Source organism: Bos javanicus, chromosome 16, assembly GCF_032452875.1.
Source record: "Bos javanicus breed banteng chromosome 16, ARS-OSU_banteng_1.0, whole genome shotgun sequence".
Lineage (NCBI taxonomy): Eukaryota > Metazoa > Chordata > Mammalia > Artiodactyla > Bovidae > Bos > Bos javanicus.
Window position 1 is genome coordinate 78,503,292 of NC_083883.1, and position 27,519 is coordinate 78,530,810.

The 27,519-nt window shown below is 40.1% G+C and overlaps 1 long non-coding RNA gene across 1 annotated transcript in view; it reads right to left on the reverse strand.

Annotated features, from left to right (window-relative positions):
* Positions 1 to 930: 930 nt before the first annotated feature.
* The window catches only part of LOC133228206 (uncharacterized), a 68,793-nt gene continuing 42,204 nt past the window's right edge, over positions 931 to 27,519 (reverse strand). The window contains exon 2 of the long non-coding RNA XR_009730125.1: positions 931 to 25,521. This is a non-coding gene — a long non-coding RNA (uncharacterized LOC133228206). The remainder of the gene's footprint in view (positions 25,522 to 27,519) is intronic.

Below are 27,519 nucleotides of genomic sequence, written 5' to 3' on the forward strand. Positions count from 1 at the left end.
TCTCATCCTCTGTTGTCCCCTTCTCCTCCTGCCCTCAATCTTTCCCAGCATCAGGGTCTTTTCCAATGAGTCAGCTCTTTGCATCAGGTGGCCAAAGTATTGGAGTCTCAGCTTCAACATCAGTCCTTCCAATGAACACCCAGGACTGATCTCCTTGCAGTCCAAGGGACTCTCAAGAATCTTCTCCATCACCACAGTTCAAAAGCATCAATTCTTCAGTGTTCAGCTTTCTTTAGAGTCCAACTCTCACATCCATACATGACTACTGGAAAAACCATGGCCTTGACTAGATGGACCTTTGTTGACAAAACAATGTCTCTGCTTTTTAATATGCTGTCTGCTGCTGCTGCTGCTGCTAAGTCACTTCAGTCGTGTCCGACTCTGTGTGACCCCATAGACGGCAGCCCACCAGGCTCCCCCGTCCCTGGGATTCTCCAGGCAAGAACACTGGAGTGGGTTGCCATTTCCTTCTCCAATGCTGTCTAGGTTGGTCATAACTTTCCTTCCAAGGAGTAAGCCATCTTTTAATTCCATGGCTGCAATCACCATCTACAGTGATTTTGGAGCCCCCAAAAATAAAGTCAGCCACTGTTTCCACTGTTTTCCCATCTGTTTCCCATGAAGTGATGGGACCAGATGCCATGATCTTAGTTTTCTGAATGTTGAGTTTTAAGCCAACTTTTTCACTCTCCTCTTTCACTTTCATCAAGAGGCTCTTTAGTTCTTCACTTTCTGCCATAAGGGTGGTATCATCTGCATATCTGAGGTTATTGATATTTCTCCCGGCAATCTTGATTCCAGCTTGTGCTTCTTCCAGCCCAGCGTTTCTCATGATGTACTCTGCATAGAAGTTAAATAAGCAGGGTGACAATATACAGCCTTGATGTACTCCTTTTCCTATTTGGAACCAGTCTGTTGCTCCATGCCCAGTTCTTTTTTTTTTCCATGCCCAGTTCTAACTGTTGCTTCCTGACCTGCATACAGGTTTCTCAAGAGGCAGGTCAGGTGGTCTGGTGGTATTCCCATCTTTTTCAGAATTTTCCACAGATTATTGTGATCCACACAGTCAAAGGCTTTGGCGTAGTCAACATATATATATTATGCATGTTCTTTTTCAGACTCTTTTTCATTGTAGGTTATTACAAGATGTTGGATATAGTTCTCTTCTCCTAGGGAATATTTCAAGGACTTCTTAGCTCTCTTTTAGGGGTCCAGCGACAGGCTGCAGGTGTAGGGCCGAGCGCCAGGACAAGTCCTCTGCCCCAAGGTAGCGTGGGGTCCCTAGTCAGGCGTTGTTTTCAAGGAGGACGCAGCACACCCACCAGGGACAGAAAGTGTGTCCCCAGGGAAGCCTGGGGACAGCTGAATGTGATAAAGAGCCCTTGTCTGCAGCTCCTGGCTGTCTGCTGATGGTGTGAACACAGAGAGGAAAAACGCAGCCCCGCAGAAGTACCGGGGCCTGAATTGTAACACAGCGATTACGCAGGGCAGCCCCAACTCCAAATTCTGGAGAAATGAACATGTTTTCAGGACAAAGAAGCTAAATTCATAAAGTATAGCTGGCACTGTGCCCATTGCCATGCTTTTTGGGCAAAAAAAGAAACCTACATATTCTACCAACTCTATGTGAATTTTTTGACCAATTTCTGTAACTCTTTTTGGAATTAAATATAGCACATGCTTTTAAAAATATTTTTTTTAAGATTTTTTTTTGATGTAGACCATTTAAAAAGTCTTTATTGAATTTGTTACAGTTTTGCTTCTGCTCTATGTTTTGGATTTTTGGCTGTGAGGCATGTGGGATCTTAGCTTCCCAACTAGGGAGCAAACCCATATACAGCCCCTGCATTGGAAGGTGAAGTCTTAACCACTGGACCGCCAGGGAAGGCCCTAGCATGTGCTTTTTAAACTTGACAAATAAAGTCTGAACAACACAGGGAACTATGCTTAATATCTTGTAGTAACCTATAATGGCAAAAGAAAAAAAAATATATATATGGCTTCCCTGGTGGCTCAGCCGTAAAAGAACCCACCTGCCGCACAGGGACGTGGGTTGGTGGCCTGGCAGGCTATGAGTCCACGGGGTTGCAAAAGAGTCAGATACAACTTAGTGACTAAGCAGCAACCAGCGCTCACTGTCCAACCCACATCCCCGTCAGGGTTCATCTGAGCGATCCCTTTGCCCCACTCACTTCTCCTAACTCCATGTGCTTCAGTCCCACGGCCTCCTCGCTGTTAACAGAGCCAAATGCAAATGGCCTCGGGGCCTTTGCACCTGTGGCCTCTCTGTCAAGAGCCGTCGGCCTTGGTTACCCCATGGTTCATTTTTCTCACTTTATTCGTGTCTTAGGGCAAAGCTTTCTGAGAGAGGGCTTCCCTCTCCACTCCTTTAAAAATCAGTACCCAAGGGGCTTCCCTGGTGGTCCAGTGGTTCAGACTCTCCCCTCTAATGCAGGAGCCATGGGTTCGATCCCTGGTCAGGGAACTAAGTTCCTACATGCCTCACTGCCCAAAATCCAAAATATAAAACAGAAGTAGTATTGTAACAAATTTAAGAAAGACTTTAAAAAATGGTCCATATCAAAAAAAAAAAAATCTTAACAAAATAATTAGTACCCAAATTGGCAGGACTAGTCAGGAGCTGAGCTGTGACTCAGTCTGGGTCAATCTGAAGCCACAATCTATGCTTACTGGGCGTCAGCAAACTCCAGTCCACTGGTGAAGTCTAGCTCAATGTTTGCTTTTATAAATAAAGTTTTATTGGAATACACACATACAAAAAATAAAATAGTACCATGGTTAGTTTCTCTATCAACTTCTTCTATTTTGCTTAATTGCAAATATCACCATAGGACATTATATTAGGTATGAATGTAGTCATTTAATAAATAGATCATGAACTCCTGATAGATACCAGCTGCATTCTAGAGCCTTGGGATAGAGTAGAGAATAAAACAGACAAACGTCCCTCCCTTTTTGGAGTTTATCCTTTAGTGAGGAAGCTGCAACATAAACAAGACAAATGAGTAAATATAGGGTGTGTTAATACCAAGGGTCAAAGATTAAAAAAAAAAATAGGGCAGAAAAAACAGTACAGGTTGTGATGACGGTCGACCTGAAATTTAAAGTAGGTGGCCAGTAAAGGCGACTTTTCAATAAGAATCTTAATGCTGGGAAGGGTCTAAGCTTTTGCCCCTCCATAGAAAGAAAGCTCCAGGAAGAAGGCACAGCCTCGTTATGGGTGGAGGAAGGAGAGAGCCCTTTTTTGATAAATCAGTTTATCATCCCAGTCCATGGGGTTGCAAAGAGTCGGGCACGACTGAGTGACTGAACTGAACTGAATTGAGTTTATCAGCTGATTGTCTGTCCCCTAGCGCTAGAATGAATGGTCAGGAGAGCAGGACTTTTATCTGCCTGGTGCACTGGTAAATCCTCAGAGCCTAGAACCAAGAGCTCCCACTAAGCATGTCTGAATGAATCAAACACGTTTATGCACAGTTTACAAATGAAGACATTGAGACACAGCAGTTTAGGAACCGCCCAAAGGACCCAGGTGCTCCTGGGTGGTGAACGCACTCTCTGAGTGACAGCGAAAGTCTCGGCTGCCGTCTGCGCTCACCGCTGCGTCCTCTGCTCCCCTAGGAGCCACCAGTTCTCTCTGAAGGTAAGAACACAAGGTACGCAGACTGAAGACTGAACTGGGCATCAGGAAAGGTGACGAAAAAAAGGAAAGAAAGGAACTCTCTGGATTATCTGTTTTAGTCCCAATTTTAAATTTAGATTCAGAAAGTCTAACACACATTCCCCAAGTTTTATTCGAAGATTATCTGAATTGAAGGCTGATGCGATCATTGCTTGGTGAGGAAAGAGTGGTTGGTCTTGGCTATTTTATACCATTGTGTGATTTTGGGCGATATTTCTCTCCATGACTCAGTTTATTTTGCTGCAAATAGAAAAGGTTGGACTGGATAATCCTGACATCCCTTCCCACTTTAATGGTCTCTTTTCTCTAAACATTAAGTCCTTGAAAATTTTGAACAACTCTTGTCCATTAGAGAGATAAACAATCCAATGAAACATGGGCAGAAGAATTGAATGGCTAGCTATTTTTCCAAAGAGGAAATGCCAGTGGCTCACAGGCCCATGAAAAGATGCTCAGCTTCACCACTCATCAGGGAAATGCAAATTGAAAACACAGTGAGATATCATATCACACCTATAAGAACAACTATCATCAAAATAACACAAATAACAAATCTGGGCAAAGATGTGGAGAAAAGGGAACACTTATACACTGTTTGTGGGAAGGTGCATTTGTGAAGCCACTACGGAAAACAGTGTGGAAGTTTCTCCAAGAACCGCCACGTAACCCAGCTATTATGTTCCCGGGTAAGTATCCCCAAACCCCACTAACTTAGAAAAACATATGAGCTCCAATGTTCTTAGAAGCGTTATTTACAATAGCCAAGACAGGAGACCAATCTAAGTGTCCATCAACAGAGGAGTGGATAAAAAAGATGTAGTACACATACACAGCCATAAAAAGAATAAAATTTTGTCATTTGCAACAACATGGATAAGAGCATGATGGATGAGCAACATGGATGGACAGCTTAATGCTAAGTGAAATAAGTCAGACCTAGAAAGAGAAATTGTGTGTGATATAATTTATATGTGGAATCTAAAAATTACCAAAAAAACTGAATATAAAAAAAGACAAGCAGACTCACAAATGCAGAGAACAAACGAGGGGTTACCAGTGGGGAAGAGGAGAGGGACCATACAGCGGGTAGGGGATTATACAAGCTGTTGGATATAAAATAAGCTTCAAGTATATATTGTAGAACATGAGGAATGTAGCTATTATTTTTATAATAACTATAAGTGGAATATAACCTTTGAAAGTTTGGAATCACTGTATTGTACACCTGTAAGCTATCTAATATTGTACATCAACTACATTTCATATAAAAATAAATAAAATAAAAATGAATACATAAAGAGACGAGTAGAATTTATCCATGAAAAGAAATGGACAGAAGAGTTCCAAGGAGAAAGGTATTTTTAATAAATTTTATTTTCACTTTTTCATTTTATATTGGAGTGCAGTCGATTAATAATGCGTTAATTCCAGGTGCGCAGCAAGGTGATTCAGTTCTACTCATGCATGTATCTATTCTTTTTTCAAATTCTTCTCCCATTTAGGTTTGTACATGTCAATTTGGGCTTCCCAGGTAGCTCAGTGGTAAAGAATTCCCCTACAGTGCAGGAGATGGGGGTTTGATCTCTGTCTGGGTTGGGAAGATCCCCTGGAGAAGGGCATGGCAACCCACTCCGGTATTCTTGCCTGGGAAATTCCATGAACCGAAGACCTTGGGATGCTACAGTCCATGGGGTCGCAAAAGAGTTGGACACAACTTAGCGACTGAACACCAACATGTCAATCTGAAACTCCCAATCCATCCCTCCCCCCACCCACCCCCCCACCCCCGAGAAAGGATATTTAAGAGAAGGTAACAGGGCATAACAATTTATGTGTTAGAAAAATGGTACTCAAGTATTAGGCCAGTAGCACTGGAATATATGGTGAGAAAGAGAGGCAAACTGGATGTTTGAAGATGCTAAGTTTCTGAGCTCAGAAGACAGCTTTCAACAGCCTGGTAGAAAGTTTGGACCCTATCTGATAAGTAGCAGAATGTATGCACACTTTCTACAGAAAGCCCACAGAGTTGTTCTATGTAGTTCAAGTTAGAAACAGCTTCAGCAACAATTGGTTTCTTGTCCTAAGATGCTTTCTTTAAGACAAGGTGAGAAAGAGACAGAGCTTTAAAGATTGATTAGAAGAATTATATGGATGTTAAAAAGCAACATTAGAAGAGCTTCTTTCTCCCTTCCGCTTTCTGTCCTGCGCCAGAACCTTGTAGACCGGGAGGCACGTGGTCCACACTCGCGGGCAGCTCATCCACAGGTGGGAGACACTGTTAACAGACTCAGAGTCGTATTCTCCAAGTCACTCGACAGTATACAGTCTAAGACTTAAGAGAGCAATTTCAATACGAAATTCTAGAATGTTCAAATTCTAGAAAGATAAAGCTAATTGTTAAAAAGAATCGCACACGTGTGTGGAATCCAAAGTGCCGCACACCGACTTCCTTGGTGGCTCGGTGCTTTTGGGCCAGGGGTTCTGAGTTCAGTCCCCGAGGAGCTGGGATCCCACACGCCTCGGGGCCAAAAAACCAAAAAGCAAAAAGCCCATAAAACCCAATATTTGTACCAAATTCAATCAAGACTTTAAAAATAGGCCACATAAAAAAAAATCTTAAAGGAATAAGATAAATAAAATAAAATACAATGCAGAAGAACCTCTCTATGAAACAGAATCAGACTCTGACTTAGGGAACAGACTGTTGCCAAGGCAGAGAGGGTGTGGGGGAAGGATGGACTCGGAGTTTGGGGCTGGCAGAGGCAATACCAATTACATATGGAATGGATGGGCAGCAAGGACCTCCTGTACAGCACAGGGAACTATACGCAGTGTCCTGGGATAAACCATAATGAAAAGAGTATAAAATAGAATGTGTGTACTTGTATAACTGAGTCACTTTGCTGTACAGCAGAAATGAACACAACACTGAAATCAACTATACTTTAACTTAAAAAAAAGGTTTTTAAAAAAGAGTTGCAGAGTTCTTTGAGCGGTTGCTTCAGTGGTAAAGAAGTTAAGGAACAGTAAAAGCTGCCTACTGAGCGCCCTTCCCCACCCCATCCCCCAACACCTCTTGTTTTCCCCTGCCTGCCTGCCCCCTCCTCCCACTCATTCCTTGCCAGGCTTTGCTGCAGCCATCTCCAAGATGTGCCAGTTTTTGCACAGTATTGCATTTCTTGAAGACTTACACATCGGGTCACCCATGTGTGCCCTTCATTTTTAACTGGAGATTGTGTTCCCCCGCAGACTTGTGCATAATTCACGCAGTCTGTAACACATTAATACTTCTACAATACAGTTTACAAAATTAAAGTATAGTTTCTAGTAACAGCTTGTAAAATGCACTAAGAAAATTGAGTAGAAATCCACTTATGAACAGATAAGTCAAAAAGAAAAGAAAAGGCTCTGGGTTTGGACCATATTTGAAATTGACCATTTTTATTTACTTAATAATTCATACTCCAGAAACCAGTATGAATTCATACTTTCGAATCTAAATACTTAACTCATATGAAATCCATACATTTGACTTAGGCCAAACCGAGTTACCTCTGTAAAGCAGAACGGAGAGAGTAGCCTGGAAACATATGCACTGCTGCTGCTGCTAAGTCGCTTCAGTCCTGCCCGACTCTGTGTGACCCCATAGACGGCAGCCCACCAGGCTCCTCCGTCCATGGGGTTTTCCAGGCAAGAGCACTGGAGTGGGGTGCCATTGCCTTCCCCAACATATACACTACAACCTGGAAAACAGATAGCCCGTGGGAATTTGCTTCTTGATACAGGGAGCTCATCCAGGGTTCAAGAGGGAGGGAACATATGTTTACTTATGGCTGATTCATTTTAGTGTATGGTAGAAACCAACACAATATTGTAAAGCAATTATCCTTTGATTAAAGGTAAATAAATTTAAAACATAATTTTAAAAGGCTATATTAAAAAAAAAAGAATGACAAAATTCTGCAAATGACTGCAACATCTACCATTATGTTGAATTTAGAAAAATCAAATTTGTTGTATTAGTCATTGCTTCAAAGAGGCAAAGCGATTATTGCATTGATGGTTTTGATGTGTGTGTGTGTGTGTCACACATATCAACATTTAGGTAATATACATGTACATATATTTTAAAAATAGTACCATTGCCTTGCTATAAGTAGTGAACTATTTTCAGAAGTTAATTAATTTTGCATATAAGCTTTATCTCCCCCTTCCCATTAGATCCTCTTATTTCCTGTATTTCTCATATTTAAACATTTTTTTGGGCCTCACAGTCCATTGGATCTTAGTTCCCTGATCAGGGATTGAACCCATGCCCCCTGCAGTGGCAGTGCCAAGTCCTAACCACTGGACCATCAGGGAAGTCCCTATATCCCCTTATTTCCTCAGCAATGACACTTACACCACTGCTGGGCTCTGCTCAGTCAAGTCCAACTCTCTGTGACCCCATGGACCCCAGCAGGCTCCTCTGTCCATGGGAGTTCCCAGGCAAGGACACTGGAGTGGGTTGCCATTCCTTCTCAGAGGATCTTCCTGACCCAGGGATTGAATCCGTGTCTCTGGTGTCTCTTGCACCCGCAGGTGGATTTTTGTTTTTAACCACTGTGCCACCTGGGAAGCCCAATGACACTCAAACTCCCTTGTTTTCCCCATTGTTCTTCCCTCTGCCTTCATGACTATCATTCATGTATTTTTAAATTAAAGCCTTCTTTTACTCACCTGCCCTCATATATTTTTTAGAATATATGCCTTACCTTCAAACTAATGAAAGTATTTAAGAACATCCCGGGTCTTACTTTGTGTGTCTTTGAACAATGAATATTTGGAAATGTCTGGAAGAGCACTGTTATAAAGGAAGGGCCACTTCACAAATTTGAAAACAGGCTCTGGAGAAATATAAGAATCAGAATGCACCCCTTTCAAACATAAATGATTATATCAGCAGTAAATGGCAGATGTTTTTCGGCAAAGTGGCTCTGAGAGATAACTATTTCAACTTTGTAAGGGAAAAAAATTCTATGTGATTAATTAATCCATTGCAGCAAAAACAAATTTTATTAATTTAAAGGGGAAAGTGAAGAAAAATAACCATTCTTCCTTGGAAATGAAATTATGTTATCCTAATATGTCAGGATGCTTAGATTTTTAAACTGTGTACATATTAAACTGATAAACATAGGTATGTTTATTTTTCTCTAGTGAGTTCTATTTTGCATGCATCTGAAAATATTTTGATAATATTACACCTTTATTTTACCGATAAAAAATTTTTCACTTCCTTTATTTTAGGTTTAAGCAATGATTAAGCTCTGTTCTGTATTATGCTAACAAAATTAAAATGAGTGAGTGAAATCAGTTGCACAAAAGTAAGTTTATTTAATAATTCATACTCCAGGAAAGAGGGACTATATGGGTGTGGATGGGAGTGTGTTGAAGCACAGGCTTTACAGGGGGATTAGAATAGAGGGGTCTCCCAAATATACTGTCTACCAGAGACCCCCTTCAGTCCGACAGACATATACAGACAGAAAGTGAGGCATTATGTGCAAAAGGAAATCAAAAGAAAGCTAGAGTGATAATAATCGTATCAGACAAAACAGACTTTAAAATAAAGACTATGATAAACGTCAGGGAAGAACACTACATAATGATCAAGGGATCAACCCAAGAAGAGGATATGACAATTGTAAACATTTATGCACCCAGCATAGGAGCGCCTCAGTACACGAGGCAAGTGCTAACAGCCACAGAAGGGGAAATCGACAGTTAACACAGTAATAGCGGGCTCTTTAACACCCCACTTACACTAATGGACAGATCATCCAGACAGAAAATTAATAAGGAAACACAAGAACCTTAAATGACACATTAGACTAGATGGACTAAATTGATATTTATAGGACATTCCATTCAAAAGTATACAGGGCTCTCTAGGTGGAAATGAATTCCCACAGCAGGAGAGGTAATAATAAATACACTTGTAATAAGAGGATATGATTTTCCATTTTTTTTTAGCATGAACCTAGGAAAGTATGGATTTTTTCAAAGCACCTCATTTTTTTTAAGCTATGTGTTTTAGCATTTAATGTACTTTTCTCCCCTTTCTTTTTGGAAAGACATTACACTAAAAGGGGCAAAGATATTTTGCTGAAGTGACTAGAGGGTGAAAGTTTTAGAAACAAAAGTTTAATTAATCACATTTGTACCTGTTCATCTGCATATGAGTGCCAGGAATTAGCAGCCCAGTTCTTTGACATAAACTGGGTTAATCCAAAGGATAATGAGCAGGTACCTTTAGGGGATTTCCCCCTGTGTGTTGATGCACATGTGACATTTTTCTGCACTAAAATTTTCAAAGTTGGCTAAATTACAAGTATGTCTAGTGATAAGCGCTGCATTTTTCTGTGGATAAATGATTAGCATTTGGAATCCACTAAAAAGCCCTATTATTGGGAGCTACTTATAAAGATCAGCGGAGGTGGCACCCCCTCGGGGATTCAGATCTAAAGCACCCATGCAATCTTACCTTATCAGGTCAGGACTAGCAGGAGCTGTATCTAAGCTTAAAAATATCTTTAATACTACAAAAGCATGCGTGTGCTCTAAGCTCATACTTAAGGAAACCTTGTACAATAAACTGTCCTAAGTGTAAAGAGATTAAGGTCCAGGTGATGGAGATGTGAGTTCAAACTCAACAAATCTAAAATACAAGACTTGTTCTCTTGATAAAAGAACCATAGTACAGGGCAAGCTTCATACTTCACTTATTTTTGAAAATATACATTTGGTGTAGAGAGTTCAGACTTTATCTTTCAGGGAAATACACATTATATTAACTTCAACAAAATCCAATGACATCCATGGGCTGCATAGGTTCAAAAGGACCCAGAAGACCTGAGTTTTTGCTCTAGCGCCTATCAGCTATGAAATCTTAATCAAATGATTTAACGTCTCAAAGCTCTATTGCACCAGAGAAAATGGATGGCTGCCAACTCCCCAGTAGATTTCAGGGTGTTTGGGTGAGGATTTGGTTAGCTGAGGGAGGGCAGGATCCATCACAGTTAAAAGGACTTTGGTACCAGGGAGACCTGAGTTTGATTTTTGACTTGGCTGATTTTTTAAAAAACAACTTTTTATTTTCTATTTGAGTCTATTACTGAGTGCACTGAACTGAACTGGTAGCCTACACTGCGATGGTTTCAGGAGCAAGTGAAGCAACTCAGTCATACATGTGCACATATCCATTTTCCCCCAAACTCCCCTCCCACCCGGGATGCCAGGTAACATTGAGCAGAGTTCCCTGCTCCCTTGTTACTTTTTAACCGAAGGACCCTGAACACTTAACCTCTCAAAATTTCAGTTTCATCTTCTGTAAAACAGGTATGAAAGGGTGGAGCCGGACTGACTGGTTATCTATATCTACCTGTGTGTGCGTCTGTGCTCAGCTGCTCGGTCACGTCCGACTCTGTGTGACCCCACGGACGGTAGCTCACCAGGATCCTCTGTCTATGGGGTTTTCCAGGCAAGAATACTGGATTGGGTGTCCATTCCCTTCTTCTGGGGATCTTCCCAACCCAGGGATTCAACCCATGTCCCTTGCGTCTCCCGCCTTGGTAATCAGATTCTGTACCACTTGTACCACCTGGGAAGCCCATCCATCTTCCCACTACTGGTTTATTTCTCAAGCAATCACCACATTGTGAGTTTTGGTAAATATTAATAAGGTAAAATGTTGTGGAGATCAGTATTTCACACAAGGGTGCCCTATTATTAATAGAAATAGTTTGAGAAAGATTGCCTTTTTAAAATGAGCCCTTCAAAGTATCAGCTTTACACCTACAGTTAAAATACTCAAGCAATTTCATAATTTTGAAGTTGGAGTATAGCAACTTGGATATTATATCAACATCTAATTTTTATTCCTAGAAGAAATCAATACATTGAAATAACAGAAAAATATTGTAAAATTAAAACGTATAAAAGCTGATTTCCTCCATCCTTTCTTCCATTTAAAGATGTATCCTTAGAGTTTTCATTTAACACCTAGAGGAGTAGTTGCTGAGGATACTGATTCATAGGAGTTCTTAAAAATCTTCACACCTAAAGAAAACTGAAGGCAGGACTCAAGTAGAAGCTGATATACTCATGTACAAAGCATCGCTGACAAGAATCAAATGCTGGACACAACCTACTATCCATCAACGGATTAACAAAATGCGGTTCTGTACACACAACGGAACACTATTTGGGTTTAAAGACAGGGAAAGTCCTGCCACCTCATGAATGAACCTTGAAGACACTATTCTAAGGGAAATGCGCCAGTCACAAAAGGACACATACCTCAATTCTACTTAAGTGCTTTGCTGCATGCATGCTAAGTCACTTCAGCTGAGTCTGACTCTTTGCAACCCCATGGACTGTAGCCCGCCAGGCTCCCCTGTCCATAGGATTCTCCAGGCAGAAATCCTGGAGTGGGTTGCCATTTCCTTCTCCAAAGGATCTGCCTGACCCAGGGATCAAACCTGCGTCTCTTGGGTCTCCTGCATTGGCAGGCGGATTCTTTATCACTGAGTCAGCTGGAAAATTTACAGAGACAGAAAGTAGAAGGGTGGCTGCCAGCCACTGGGATGGGGGATGGGAGGGGAGAGGGAACTTTTGTTTGAGTATAGAGTTTCAGTTTAGGAAGATGAAGAAGTTTTCTGAAGATGGAAGGTAGGGATAATTGCACAACAATGTGAATGTATTTGAAGCCACTGAACTATACACTTAAAAATGCTTAATTCCAGTTATGTGCATTTTACACCATAAAACATCTGCTATCTAATAATTTTCCGCATGCTTTTCTGCCTCCTTATATCTAAAACTGTAATTGCAATCTTCAGTTTTTGGTGTGAACATTCAATATCTCTAAAAAATCATTTGAATGGCTTAAACAGGGCATGGAAAGGGGAGTAAAATAGGTGATCTTCGCCTTGGATGAGTCCTCTAATTTCAATCCTTCTTTCCTAAGTTTAAAATAAATACATTTAATCCACATTAAGATAACCAAAAGGGTTTCTGGCTTTGCTTCCTCTTCTGCTAATGGATTTGGATAAAATGATTAATTGATTGTTTCAGCAAACCAGGAATTTCACAGAACCACCCAAATAGTTACTTATCAATGGAACTGGTGCATAGCTACAAACACCGCTTGTACAAATACTGCAAGTATCAGAGACTTTTGGGTCTTTTAAAGAAAGCACTATCTAGCCCAAAATAACATTCTTTGTATAAGGGCTTTAAGTTTTAATTTTCATATACACATCCTCAATCCACGCACAAACCTTAAGACTCAGCAAGTCCTATTCTAGCACATACCTTAGAGCTCTCTTGCCCATGTGTACCACAAGACATATACGAGGATATTTACAGCCACAGCATCCATAACTGCCGAGGAAATAACAGCTCAAAGTCAAAGAAGTTGACATGTTCCTGCTTATACTATACTTCTGTAAAAATGTAACTTCTCATTTTTATATCTGCAGGAATATTCTAAGTGCTGATTTTATTGTTGTCATTACATAAACATTCTATTAAAGTACACATTCAAATTAAAGCTTGTCTCTCCAGTGACATTTGAAACACTTGATCTAGACTGTGTGCTACTAAAGAATCCCGGCCACGGCCCTTTCAGTCATCTGTTACACGTGTTGCTCTGCCGTGTCCGACTTTTTGCCACCCCATGGACTATACCAGGCTCCTCTGCCCATGGAATTCTCCAGGCAAGAATACTGAAGTGGGTTGCAATTCCATTCTCCAGGGGAATTTTACTGATCCAGGGATCAAGCCCAGGCCTCCTGCATTGCAGGCAGATTCTTTATTGAGCCACCAGGGAAGCCCTCTGTCCGCTGTTATATGTTATAGTCACTCTCTTATATATCAGTTTAAACTGATACAAAACACGTTGCTTTGAGAAAAAATAAATTTAGCTGTAGCTCATTAATGTGGAGAAGGCAATGGCACCCCACTCCAGTACTCTTGCCTAGAAAATCCCATGGACGGAGGAGCCTGGTAGGCTGCAGTCCATGAGGTCGCTGAGGGTCGGACATGACTGAGCGACTTCACTTTCACTTTTCACTTTCATGCATTGGAGAAGGCAATGGCAACCCACTCCAGTGTTCTTGCCTGGAGAATCCCAGGGACGGGGGAGCCTGGTGGGCTGCCGTCTATGGGGTTGCACAGAGTCAGACACGACTGAAGTGACTTAGCAGCAGCAGCTCATTAATGAATACACATTCTTGATTTTCATTTAATAAGTGTCTATAGTATATTCTACACAAGAAAGATTATAATCCTAAAAACAAAAATGTGAAGAGGGATATTGCAGATAAAAAGGAAGAAAAAATTAGATAAATTAATTAAATTATAATAATGTAAACCAAAGTATACTTCTTGTCCTGCTTGATTAGGTCAACACATAAAACCAGTTTAGAAGACAATTTGCTCAACTTTTCTAGTAAAGGAGAAAAATGAGGACAAGTACAGTATGGAAGGGTTTTTAAATAAGACGTACTGACAGCTTATAATATGGTGTCTCATCAGATGACGTGGTGTTTTGACTGCATGGCTACAGAAGGGCTATAATTTAAATGCCATTAAAGACACATAAGCTCCAGCATGGAGACAGGAATACTGTAAAATTTTTTGCTCTGCAGTCACCATGCAGATAAAATCGTTCCTTTGATCTTGCAGTGCCAAAGTCCGTTGTCCAGAAGGGAAATGTCTTTGTGTTTCTGTCTTAAGCTAAGACAGGTTTCACTTTCCATCTAAGCCATTTTGTTAACGCCACATAAAAAAATGAAGTGTATTTTATCAGCAGAGCTTAGTCTTCTTCCATTGCTATTTTAGGTTACTGTATGATTATGTGCCGCTCAGAAGAGTGTGCCCAGAATACCCTCATCTGGGCTTAAAGCGCCAAAAGTCTAACCTCGAACGTCTTCACGGGGGCAGCTCTGTAGCTTTTGTGTCTGAGGAACTAAGAACACTGTAATTTTCTTCTTTTGCACACTTTTCTTCTTAAAGAAAAAGGACACATTTTGTTTATTAGACTCAGAATCACAAAAACACACACATCTGACCTTTGTGAGCAATGTTAGCAGCCAATAATCTGTAATAAAATCTATGCTCGGAACATTTGCAAAGCATGGTGAATTCTTTCCTGAGCAAGTCTCTAAATTATTTAAAATCTTGTGAAATGTTAACAATTTTTTTTACTTTAAACTGTAACTTTATATACTACATTTTAAGGGGAATATATGGTGTGGAAAATTTTTCATAATAGATTAATTATGCTTTATTCTTTGGAAAACCATGCAAAAGGAGTTAAATCACTGTGATTTTCACTTACTCCTGATGGCTCATTGTATAAGACCTGTTTACAATTATATCAAAAATCTGTATTGTTTTGGGACCATGGTACATCGATGATACTCCCCAGAATCTAGTAAACTTTAAGTCTTAAGCATTTATATTTTGACTCTTCTATATTAAAAAATGTGGAATAATCTTTTTTAAAAAATATATACTTAGTTGAAAATTCAGAATTTTGCAAGATTGAAACTAATGTTACAAACCTAATTCGTATCTATCTCTTTCTATTCCCATTGTACTTAATAAAGAGCTAGTTCAAGTTCCTCTTCTGGGTGAAATTCTGGGATGATTGAAACAAGTATGTTTAATGGCCAAAAATAACATTTTTTACCCTGTCAAATGTACGCTGTGAGGTGGGACAATACTGATAATAAACTACTGAAGTCAGGTTTGGAAAGCTTGAAAGCAAAGTATCTTCTGCATAAACAGTGTTTCTTTGATTTTTTTCTGCCTCCATACATACTATTATATCATGGCATAAGTAAATTCTAAAGTCCATTTTCTAATGAATAATTCCTTGGGAAATTAAAAGTTATTTAAAAAGTGTAAGAAAAATGTTAAAAAGCTTAATCGACACTGTTTCCAGCACAAATTCCGCTCAGAGTGAAACAAGTCTAATACACTGGGCATTCTGCAAAATGTCCAATCGACAACAAACAAGCAAAATCCAAATCCAGACCTGGAACCGAACTCCTCCTTAACAGCTGTTCTTCTCAGTATTTGAGAGAGTGGTTTGACTTCAGTAGAAACGGGGTGAAGGGGAGGGCTTTTGCTGCCTGTCCCAGCGTGGGGGCCAGTGGAGAGGTCTCTGTCGAAAGGCCTTTCCTAGCGTGTACTGCTACCCACCTGGCATGTTATGAGTGGACTCGGGAGTGTTACCCTCTGCTGTGCCAAGCACACACATCCTTCTGTGCATGTCCCCCATCAGACCTGGACCAAGGGATGGCGTCCCCACCTGCTGAATGGCGGCCCAAACTCTCCCGTGCACATGAACCCCTGTCCATTAAAAGTGCATCGATGGCATTTTACCTGAATCTCTGCACAACATAAATGCCGTGTGAAAACGCCATTAATGAAAATAATTTTGGTTTTATTGATTCTGAACATAATTCATCTATCTGTGAATGTCCAGGAACAACACAAAATTGATACAGAATGTCCTATGACTCAGTGTCTGCTGATGAAAAGTGAATTCTACTGAAGACAGTAAGAAAGGCAAGCGGCACAGATGGCAACAAAAAGCAATTGTAGAGAATACATTGGATATTTTGCATCTGATTCTAAAATTTTTTTAATATTCATATTACCATCTTTCTTAGAAACCAGAATTGTTAATGATTACAAGTATCAGCTCCAGGCAGACTGCAAAGCAAGATTTTCTAAAGTTGTAAAGGTAAACAAGCCATTTACTATGCAAACAAATATTGTTTTTATGGTTATTTAAACACTCACTCTACATTGGAGTATTGAAATCCTAGGAGAGGCACAGATCTTCTGATCATCACAGGAAGAGCTAGAAAAAATGGACAAAGTCCTTAAGCATATGTAGGATCAAGAGCATAGGGAAAATGCAGTAAACACGGTGCTCAATCATTTCTAACCAGAAGGGGAATCAGAGATTACAGTCACTAGAATAGAAGTCATAAATATTTAGAATCAACCCTTAAATTATGAGAGAGAGGATTAATTTCATCTGGTATAAAATTCCACAAGTAATAACTAAACAAAGAGAAACACTAAATTAGGTTGGAGCTGAAGGCCAATACAAATACTCACTGGGAAATACTGCTATGTTTTGGAGGAAATGTAAGAAAGAGAAAAATATATAGATAAAATGTGTAAACTAAATGCAAATCATCCATCATCGTATTTTTGCAGAGGTCTGCTCTGAATCAGAGCAGTCTTCAATCAGGTCTGCAGCAAACCAATTCAGTTTCAAGGAGATCCCTAGTAATAATTTTGATTAATGAGGTAATTGTAGGGTGTTACTAAAATCCATTTTATTCTCAACTTGCTGAATAGAAAGCACTAATGCTCTTACAATGAAGGTAATAATTATTTGTGGCCATTTCAATGATAAATTCACAGTAAATCCATCCAGTAGTTATTCTCTTCGATTCTTTAAAAAAAGATGAAAGCATTCTGATTGAACAGTATATAGATTTTATCAGTTCAAAACTTCACTGCAGATATTTCGTGAAGCCAAAGTATAGTCGAGCTTGCCCAGCAGTGAATAATTTTGCACTTCCTTTGGAGATCTCTAGCAAATCCATAAGGATCTGAAAAGTCTCTGTTAATGCGGACATTATGTGAGGCTCTCCAGCGCACAATGATTCCCACAGCACTGTGAGACTCAGGTCCTGAGCTTATATTAATTCATTTTCTTCCAACGATTTAGAGTACGACTTGAGAAAATGGCGGCACAGTGAGGTCCTCGGGTGAACAGACCATGGTGAGCACCGTGTGAACAGGGCCTCCATTAGCTCTCTCAGAAAGCACTCTGCACGTCGCACGGCTACATTTGGCACTGGCTCACCGTGTGCAGTGATGGCCATGAGGAGGAAGACAGTATCTGCTACCTCTAAGTGGTTCAGGTTGCGACAAGTTACTCCTTTGTGTACGGTTCCAAAGTGAGGTTGGTACAAAAGAGTGTACCCTTCAAGATCCAAGCTTCTTGAGCTGCCAGGAAAATCTCAAAACAATTAGGGCTCTTTGGAATGCGCGGTTAACTTCCTGCTGTAGGACAGGAACGCCAGCTGCTCCTGCAGCAGTGGGCCTCCAGACGTCAAGGCTGTGTGGATAGTGAGGTAATTGCAGGAAGGAAGGGATACAATTTTGTTATCACAGATTACCGTCCCCATTGAAAACCATGGCTACGGCATTAATATCAGTGCTTCAGAGGCACGCAGCGTGAACGCGAGGTCCCGGCGTTCAAGTGTGGAGGTTTGTACAGTTGCTGCTGTGCAAAAAGATGGGTCAGGATGATTAAATGTGGGAGCCAAAGAGAGGGAGCCCCCTCAAAGAGACAAAGAGACGGAGCCCCCCCCCCTCAGAGCTACAGGCTACCAGGCCTTATCAGTGAAAGTAGGTCTTGTAAGACCAAGAGCCAAATAACAAGGTTTAAATTTAATATAAGTGTTCTGGAACTATGGCTTGCCCATTGCATTAAGAAAAACAAAATGTTTAGACAAAAGATTAATTAATCAACAACTCCATTGAGGACTATCTTTGGTCATTAGCGACTGAATATGGGAAAATGGGTGGTGATTTTCCAGTGTTCATCCAAGAATAATCTCTTTCTCAATTTCTCCTGCTGTGTTATCAATAGACTACAAATGATCAAAAGCTCTATAGACTTTTAAAGAATATTTGTTGGAGTACAGTTGCTAAACAGTGTTGTGTTAGTTTCAGGTGTACGGTGAAGTGAATCTGTCATAAATATATATATATATATATATATATATATATATGCATCTTTTTTAGATTTTTTCCATACAGTTCCTTGCAGAGTATTGAGTAGCGTTCCCTGTGCTATACATCAGGTCCTAAGGACCTAATTCAATATTTTGGACCTAATTTATATATTGTAGTGTGTACATGTCAATCTCAATATAAACTTTTATTTCAAAGCTAGAATTAAGATGCCATATTTCTATCTGGGAATTTTAAACGACCTTCTTTTGGCGTATTCCACTGGCAAAACCAGTCTATATTTATTCCCAGATTATTAAAATTAATTAAAAAGTCAGTTTAACAATTTCTTGCCTTTCTGTCTAAGGATCTCAATTACTTATATGCTGAATGTAGAAAAAAAAATTTTTTTTTGACTCGTGGACCATTTTTTTATAGTCTTTATTGAATTTGTTCAATATTGCTTCTGTTTTATGTTTTGTTTTTTGGGCTGCCAGGCATGTGAGATCTTAGGATCGAATCCACAGCCCCTGCACTGGAAGGCGAAGTCTTGACCACTGGACTGCCAGGGAGGGCCCACAGAATGTTTTTTTAAATGCTGCTTGTAAGTGAACAGAACAGTCAGTGCTTTGGTTCACCTACGAACATGGCAGTGTCAAGGATGGGGTCTGCAAAGTGCTTGATTCTGGATTCATTCTACCAGCCATGAAGATAAAGTCCTTCTCATTTCCCCTCACTTCAAAAACTCTCTCCTACTAAAACACCCAGGTGTTCATGGCTTCTGTGGGCAATAGCATATTACTACTGGCTTACACTGAGCTAAGAGCAGTCAAATCACCTTTGCAATTCTTAAGCCAGGCCTTCCCACCCTGTAGAATTTTGGAGTTAGGACAAGACTATAAGCCTGTCTTGTTGAACCTGCCCTATTGTTTCTGACTAAGGCACAACTGATGGCATGATTCCAGGAGACCCTTGAAAATATTTTTTGAATCCTGAGTAATTTATTCAAAATATTATATTCCCTGGAGTTTAATAACATCCTAAAAATCATAAGATCTTACCAAGTGCAGTGCATTTAAGGTACAAAACATATAAGAACAAGAGCTAATGTGTACATCGGGAGGGGGAAGAATTTGAGGGTGAACAATGATAAATTCTTTTCTGACAAGTGGAAAAGCAATAATTAAGGGAAAATATGAACAAAATACTGACACCTAAGTGTTTGCTGGTGTAGGAAAACAAACTTTTACATTTTAGTAGGCATTTAAAAACGTTTTTAGCTAATTTAAATCCCTGTTTGAGAGTAGTGCATCCGTTTTGTTTTTAAGGTTTCCTGTCTTTCAATGGTACGTGAAGACTCTTATTAAAAACATTTGCTCTCATAAGTCATTCTTTCCAGTGCCAAAGATGATTTGGTCTATTGCCAATGAGTAAACCCAAATTCATACAACTCCTTTATTTCTTTATATTTAGAGCCTTTGCCATTTCCAATAAAAAGTTACCAAGTCAGACTGAGAAGCTCCATCTGAGGCTGAGCCCATCTCCAGGGCCGGGGATGTCCCTGGTCCTGGCTCACCTGATAACTTGGCAGAAATGCAGGTTCTCAGGCCCTGCTGACTAACCAGAAACCGGGCATAACACCCAGCAATTTTTATTTCAACAAGCCTTTCAACTCATCTGAGGCAATGAAATTCTGAGGAACTTTGACCTAGGACATCTGTGGTAATCAAAATGTTTCCTCAGTCACTAAACAGCAAGCAACAGTCTCATAGTATATAAGTAAAAGAAATGGCCATTTCTTTTACATTTCAACATATTTGCTATAAAAGTGTTTTGTTTAAAAAAAAAAGTGTTTTGTTACTTTTCACAATTCCCTTGTGTTGATAATTATCTCATATCCACACCCCCACCGTGTTTGCATGTTATTTATTACTGGGGAGCACCTTCACTGTAATTAAAAACATGCACATACTGAAATAAACATTGTCACTCTGAGCTCTTAGATTCCTTTTTAAAAAAAATATTTTTGAGATTCCTAGATTTTAGGTGCTGCAGAAACACTTGCATTACAGAGCTATTCTTCACCTGATACATACCAGTTGTTTATGCAGAGTTTCTACAACAGTATTGTGAAGAGCCAACCTAACTCATTTTGTAGTGAGATAGGAGAAGAAATGAAACATGTTTAGACAAGTGGTTCTCCGCCAGGGACCATGTCTGCAGACATCCATGTGGTGGGGAGGGAGCTACCCCATCTAGTGAATAGAGGCCAAGGATGCTGACAAAAACCCTGCAATGCATAGGAAATCTCCCACATCCATAATTATCTGGTTCAAAGTATCAATAGCACTTCTGTTGAGAAGTTTTGGCCTAGAGAAAAATGAAGTCATATTTCATCACACTAAATTAGTGATAGTCACTATAATTGGTGCTTGAGAAGACTCTTAAGAGTCCCTTGGACTGCAAGGAGATCAAACTAGTCAATTCTAAAAGAAATAAACCCTGGATATTCATTGGAAGGACTGATGCTGAAGCTGGAGCTCCAATACTTTGGCCACTTGATGCAAAGAGCTGACTCATCAGCAAAGACCCTAACGCTGGAAATATTGAAAGCAGAAGAGGGCAGCAGAGGATGAGATGGCTGGATGGCATCACTGACTCAATGGACATGAGTTTGAGTGAACTCTGGGAGACAGTGAAGGACAGGGAAGCCTGGTGTGCTGCAGTCCATGGGGTTGCAAAGGGTCGGACATGATTTAGCAACTGAACAACATCTATAATTTCCATGTTACCCACTTGGGAAGCCAAAGTCTTTCACCACAGCTGTACAACCCTGGAACCCTTTCTTATACTCAAAATCTCCAATTCCACACCAACCCTCAGGCCCCGAGGAGAGCTTTCCTTCTCAGCAGAGAAAGTACAGCTAATTATTACAGACCAGCATTGAATCCCCTTTTAGGAGCTCACATTTTTTTTGCATTGGCATTTTGAATTCTTGGCATGTTGCCTTGTGTGAATGTTCAGCTCTGTTAGTCAACTTCTTCTTTCCAAAAACATGTTATTTACTTGAAAGAAGACTTCATCTTGAAAAAAAAAACCCACCATTTACTTCACTATCTATAAGTTTATTGCTCTTAACAAGATTCTTTTTACATTTCATCTTTTTTCTCAATTTTCTTTATGATTGAACTCTATCAGTCAGGTTGATAAAATATTAAAGCATAGCCCAGTTACTAAACAAAACACATTTTCCATTAGCAAACATCTTTCAGTGGTCCTTTCAGCAATTCCTGCGACAGTTCTGAAAATGTTTTCCAAAGGCATGTGATGACTTTTTCTTTTGTTAGCCAAAGGATGTTTCTAGGCTTCTGTGGCTAAAGATGCCATTCAAAATGCAGTAGAATTGTGCGACATGAAATTTAACAGTGGACAGATGTTACTATGCATATATAATTTATCTGCGAGTACAAAGCACAGACTGGGAGCACTGTATTTCTGTGTAATCTGATTAGAATTTTCATGGAGCTACATCCTTGGACACTATCTCTAGAAAGCAAGCAGGTGACTCACAGCTGCACTCCACCGTTTCCGAGGATCGTAGGAAAGGCAATTCGAGGTAAAGCCTAATTAACTCTGCAATGTTTGATCCTGGATATCTTTAAGAAAAGCATAGTTCCCACCCACCTGCAAACTCTGATGTTAGCCATGAACTTCTTCGTTGCGTTAAGAAAGGAAATACTAAACCCCATTGCTACAGAATGGTACGCAGAACGGTGCGCAGGAAAGGTAACCATGCACAACCCTGTGTGTGCGGATTCCTCCCACTCTTTTCCTTAGATCCGCATTCTGTTACATTTCCTGCTCTCTGTTATATAAATTACCGGGCTTCCTGGGTGTCACTAGAGTTAAAGAACCTGCCTGCCAATGCAGGTTAGATGTAAGAGATGTGGGTTCGATCCCTGGGTTGGGAAGATGCCCTGGAGGAGGAAAATAGCATTCCATTTCTACACTCCAGTATTCTTGCTTGAAAAATCCCATGGACAGTGGGGTCTGGCAGACTGCCATCCATAGGGTCACACAGAGTCGGACACGACTGAAGCAAGTTAGCACACACGTTTGTAAATTATGACAGTAATAGAGACAACTCAGATCTTTATGCTGTTTCACTGAATTTGGAGTCCCTGAAACACATATCAAGATTGAACATGAAATCAATCCCCAAACTACTGTCTAAATCTTTTTAAAAAATTTTATTTCACTTAAATGTTTAACAAAGTTTGGAGACCGAAATTTATGCCCTGAATAAGCAGCGAGAGTTTAATTATAGAAACTGATAACCTCCTGATTTTTATTATTTCATCAAAATGCCCACTTTTAATGGAAGAGGTGGCTGTCTTTTAAATATTTTCATCAAAGTGTACTTTAAACTGAAAAGTTAACCAGCTTCTATCTATCTACCTATCTATAAGACTTGCATATTTAACCTTAAGACAGTGGGTCAGGCTTTTTGAAGGTCAGATCGTCTACTTGTTTAATTTATAAAAATACTAATTTGCAGTAACATCGATAAACACATTTCCATGTGACATTTTCAAAGATTAATCTGAGGAAATATTTCTTTTCTGAGTTGTCTGATATCCTAGACAAATTAGAAAGCCAGTTTAGGGGTATAATTAAAAATGTAAAAGCTTTGATTCTCAAACATATTTTGGGGTGTGCATAATATCTTTTTAAACAAGAAGTCTACTATGTTTTCAAGAGCAAACGGTATTTTCTCTAGAATCACCGACTGCCTTGAATAATGGGATCTCGCTGTTTATCTGCAGTAGATCCCTTCCCCTCTCCCTCTTCTGCCAGTTCTTATGAGAATACTCAGAAGTGGAAGGTAGGGATTTTTCTCATTCATTTTTTAGGAGCACAAGGTTAGTGATGGAAAAGAAGTTCTGTATTCCCAACATCCTTGGAACAACTTACCTTCTTTTCTTCTGGGAGATCCTTTTTGTTCTGATCGCAACTATGTGACTACGAGTAACACGCAATTGGGATACACAAAAGTCAAAAGGGTGTTGTACTTATACACAAAATGAATATTCATTCATGTGCGTAGTTTGTACATGGTTTACATACTTCATATGATGATTAAAGGACATTTTGTTCCGTGATTGATACCCCCAGGCAGCTTCAATATATATCGCCTACTGAATGATAGTGATATTTTATTGCAGATATATTTCCACGGTGGTATGTCTTCTCAAACATTTTTTATCCAGTCTTTGGAAAAATATTTTTCTTTTTCTAAAAATATGCAGAACTACAATTAAACCAATGGCACTTATACATAAGCAGAATGACTTTCTGGGCTTCATTTTCTTGGTTTCAATCTGAGAGACGTGTTACAAAATTTCTATGATTTCTACCGACTTTATGGCCCTATTAATTCCAATGGAAATATAAAAAGAAGGCCAGATCATGAATTGAAACACCCAGGATCACAGTGACTTATATCACCTAGACAGACACCTATATCTCACCATTTTGTGAGTGATCCTGTTACTATTATAATTTATTCTTCAGATCATGCCATCTACAAGCCAGACTGCCTGACATCCATATGTGCCTACGTGTTCTTGAAAACCATTCTGGGGGAGGGATTCTTTCTGAAAATCTACGGCCACAGCATTTTCGAAAATGAACAAGGTCAAGTGAGGACGCCTCTGAGATGCAGTGTCTTCTTTTTTTTTTAAAGTCTGTTTTGTTGCCTGGGAGGCCCCAGCATGGAGCAGTGGTCAGAGGCCAAGCAACTAGTGTCTTTGAAAAAAAAAAAAAAGTAAAAAGGGTAAAAACTGTGAGGAAGGAAAATAATACATGGAATTGTCAAAGACAGGGAGGGAATCTAAGGAAATGGGGAGTGGGAAGCAGAAACAGACAGGAACCTAGCAAGCAATCCCGACCTTGCGGAGGGTCTACACCACTGAGTCAGGAGTGTGCCGTCAAGTCCTTCCCAGACTCTGAGCCAAGTGACTGCCTCTTTAAACTGCCTCATCCAACAGCCGATTCAGTTGCCACCACAGAAATAGAAATTACAGCTTTCAACCCTTCATTTTATCCCTCTTACCTATAATCCTCTAGTTCCAGTCTGTCTGACCACTTGACAACGTTGTTGGTTTTTTTTTTTCTTTTTTAAATTAGCACGGCTTTGGGGGACCGCTTAAACATGCTTCACTCACAGACAACAGTAGATATCCCTCGAAACTCTTGATGAGGAAAAAAAAACAACCCTGCTGAGAACATAAAATGGCACAGAGAACTCACAGAACGGATTCTCATAATTGAGGCTGTCGTGTGTCTTATTAAAAGCCATCAATTTACCTGGAGGTCTTTCTTTAAAACCTGTTAAGATTCTTCACAGATTCTACATAAAGATTTTTTTTCTTTCTAAGGCTCACTCATCTCCTTTCACGTGTGTGTTGTTTGCTGGGTCCTTCAAAGGGCTTCACGCTTTACTTTCATATTTAAAAAGAGTCACGATGAAGGCCATTCTTTGAATGCAGTGCCTTCAGAGGAACCAAGATGCTTATTATAACTGCCCTGATGAGCCCGTCAGAGCCTCTTGTGACTCCCAGGCTCCTCTAATGTGTATTTAGGTGTCCTGCCGGATGGCTTGCCTAAGTGATGTGGCTCAGATTTGATGAAAGGATAGCAAATAACATCAATTATAAAGGACATATGTTAATGAGAAGAAGAAAAGAGAGAGGGAGTCTGGGGTGGGGGGAAGAAGAAATTACCCACAACAGACAGAACAAAGCATTTCAACCGAACAAAAAGAAATGCCGTACCTGAATCATGTCCTAATTTTAGGGCATGACTGTGTTCTTTAGAGGTATATGTCTTTGGAGACGTAACAGATTTCTTCAGCCTTTGTGGGACTAGCATTGAAGGTGTAGATCAAACCGCCTTCAGTTTCCTTTACGGACTTGTTGGTAATTTTGCCATGATCCCTGTACAGAACAAAGATACTATGTAAAGCTCAGGTCATGGAAAGCCAAATAGCTAAAACTGATTTTTATCTTTTTACAGAAATGTTCTCCAATCTGGCAATCCATAGAGATCTGCCAATTTTTCATATCCTAAATTTTCCCATTCTTAGGGTTACCCATTTAACCCAGAAAACATTGCATGCCACTCCTCCCCCGTAAAATAACAAGCAGAGACCCCTGAAAAGATAAAACAGATAGTTTTGCCAACCTCCACTAGGCTAATTAATTATAAGCATTAGTTTTCCTTTAGATGTACTTCCCATGTGTAAAAAGATTTTAAAATATTAAATACTATTAGCTCAATTGATAAATAAACCTAGATTTCATCCCCAAACCCATTAAATATATTTGCTTTATTTTTATCATCTAATTTCTCTAAAGAGACTAATTTATCTACCTAAATAATCCTGTGCTATATCTCTATCGTTCTTCTAGTCTACAATAATGCTTGAATTTTCAAAAATGGAAATGTCGAATGTGATTAAGCAATGTGGTCTCTTCCTTTCAAGTAAACTAAATGAAGACAAACAATGTGCTCCCCCCCTTTACTACGGAGCCAGAGAAGCCTGGCATCTTGTTGTAAAAAATACCGTACAAGACAGTGTTGTGGGTTTGTGAGTTTGTTGATCTTCTTCAGTTAGACAGTGCATTCCCTCTTTAGTAATGTATCTCTGTTACTTTTACTTAAAAAGACTACCCATGTTCTCTGTCCAGGTGACATGTGTTTCCTTCCCACACTTCTCTTCTATGCTCCTAGGCACTTGGGGTGAGGCTCTCGAGACAGTTCAGGGGCGCAGGCGAAGGATGAAGTGACAAGGAGGGGTGATGGGCGCCCACAAGTCTCCCCCTGCCACCACGAGGGGCCTCCCCAGCAGAGGCTGTGGGTGTGGCATTGCGGGGAGGCGCTTAGCACAGCTCCTGTTTTTAGCCAGGGAGCGGGAAGGGGCCGGGCTGGGGACCACTCTGATTCACGGGGGCTCACCCAGCTACTCTGTGCACATCCGCTTATAGGAGGCAAACCACTAACAAGTGGAGAAACAGTTCATTTAAAGAGATATGTCAGATATGCTTTAAGAAATTCAAAGTCCCAGTGTCAGCTTTAACATCACGGAAGGGTGAAACACTCTGAAAAGGCCACGCATACACACCCATCAACCTCTGAGGTATGGTGATGGCCGAGTTTCTTAACTGATTTATTTTACTAAATGTACAAGGAACTTCCTGTTTCTGTTCATGACACCAAATTGTTCTTCATGTGAAATTTAAAGTTTTCAGACAGGACTGGAATTTAACAAGCCCCCTGCCCCTATGCACACACATATGTCTGCATTTTGGAGCCCATGTGGCATTCGTAGGTTTACCCTCAAACAATTTTCTGTGATTGGCAAAATTCCTCCTATAATAAATTGCGAAACTGGGGCTCAGAGGCTCACTAAAATTACAGAGTGACTGAATATGCATAAAAAGTTGTGTGCCCAAAGGTGTGGAGAAAAGGGAAACTTCCTGCACTGCTGGGGGTGTACGTGGGTTCAGCCACTCTGGATAACAGTATGGAGGTTCCTTAAAAAACTGAAAATAGAGCTGCTGTGTGGTCCAGCAATCCTATTCCAGGCATCTACCTGTGGAGAGCTTGAGTTCAAGAAGATACACGTACCCCTGTCTTCACTGAAGCTCTATTCACCACAGCCAAGACATGGAAACAGTGTACATGTCTGACCACAGATGAATGGGTAATAAGACATGATGCACATATACAGTGGAATACTGCTCAGCCACAAAAAAGAATGAAGTCATGCTGTCTGCAGGACGGTGGATGGCCCTAGAGATGATCATGCGAAATGAATTAGAAAGAAAAACTCAAATACCACATGATATCATTTGTACGTGGAATCTACAGTATGCCACAAAGGGACCTGTCTATGAAGCGGATAGAGACTCACAGGCCTAGAGAACAGGTCT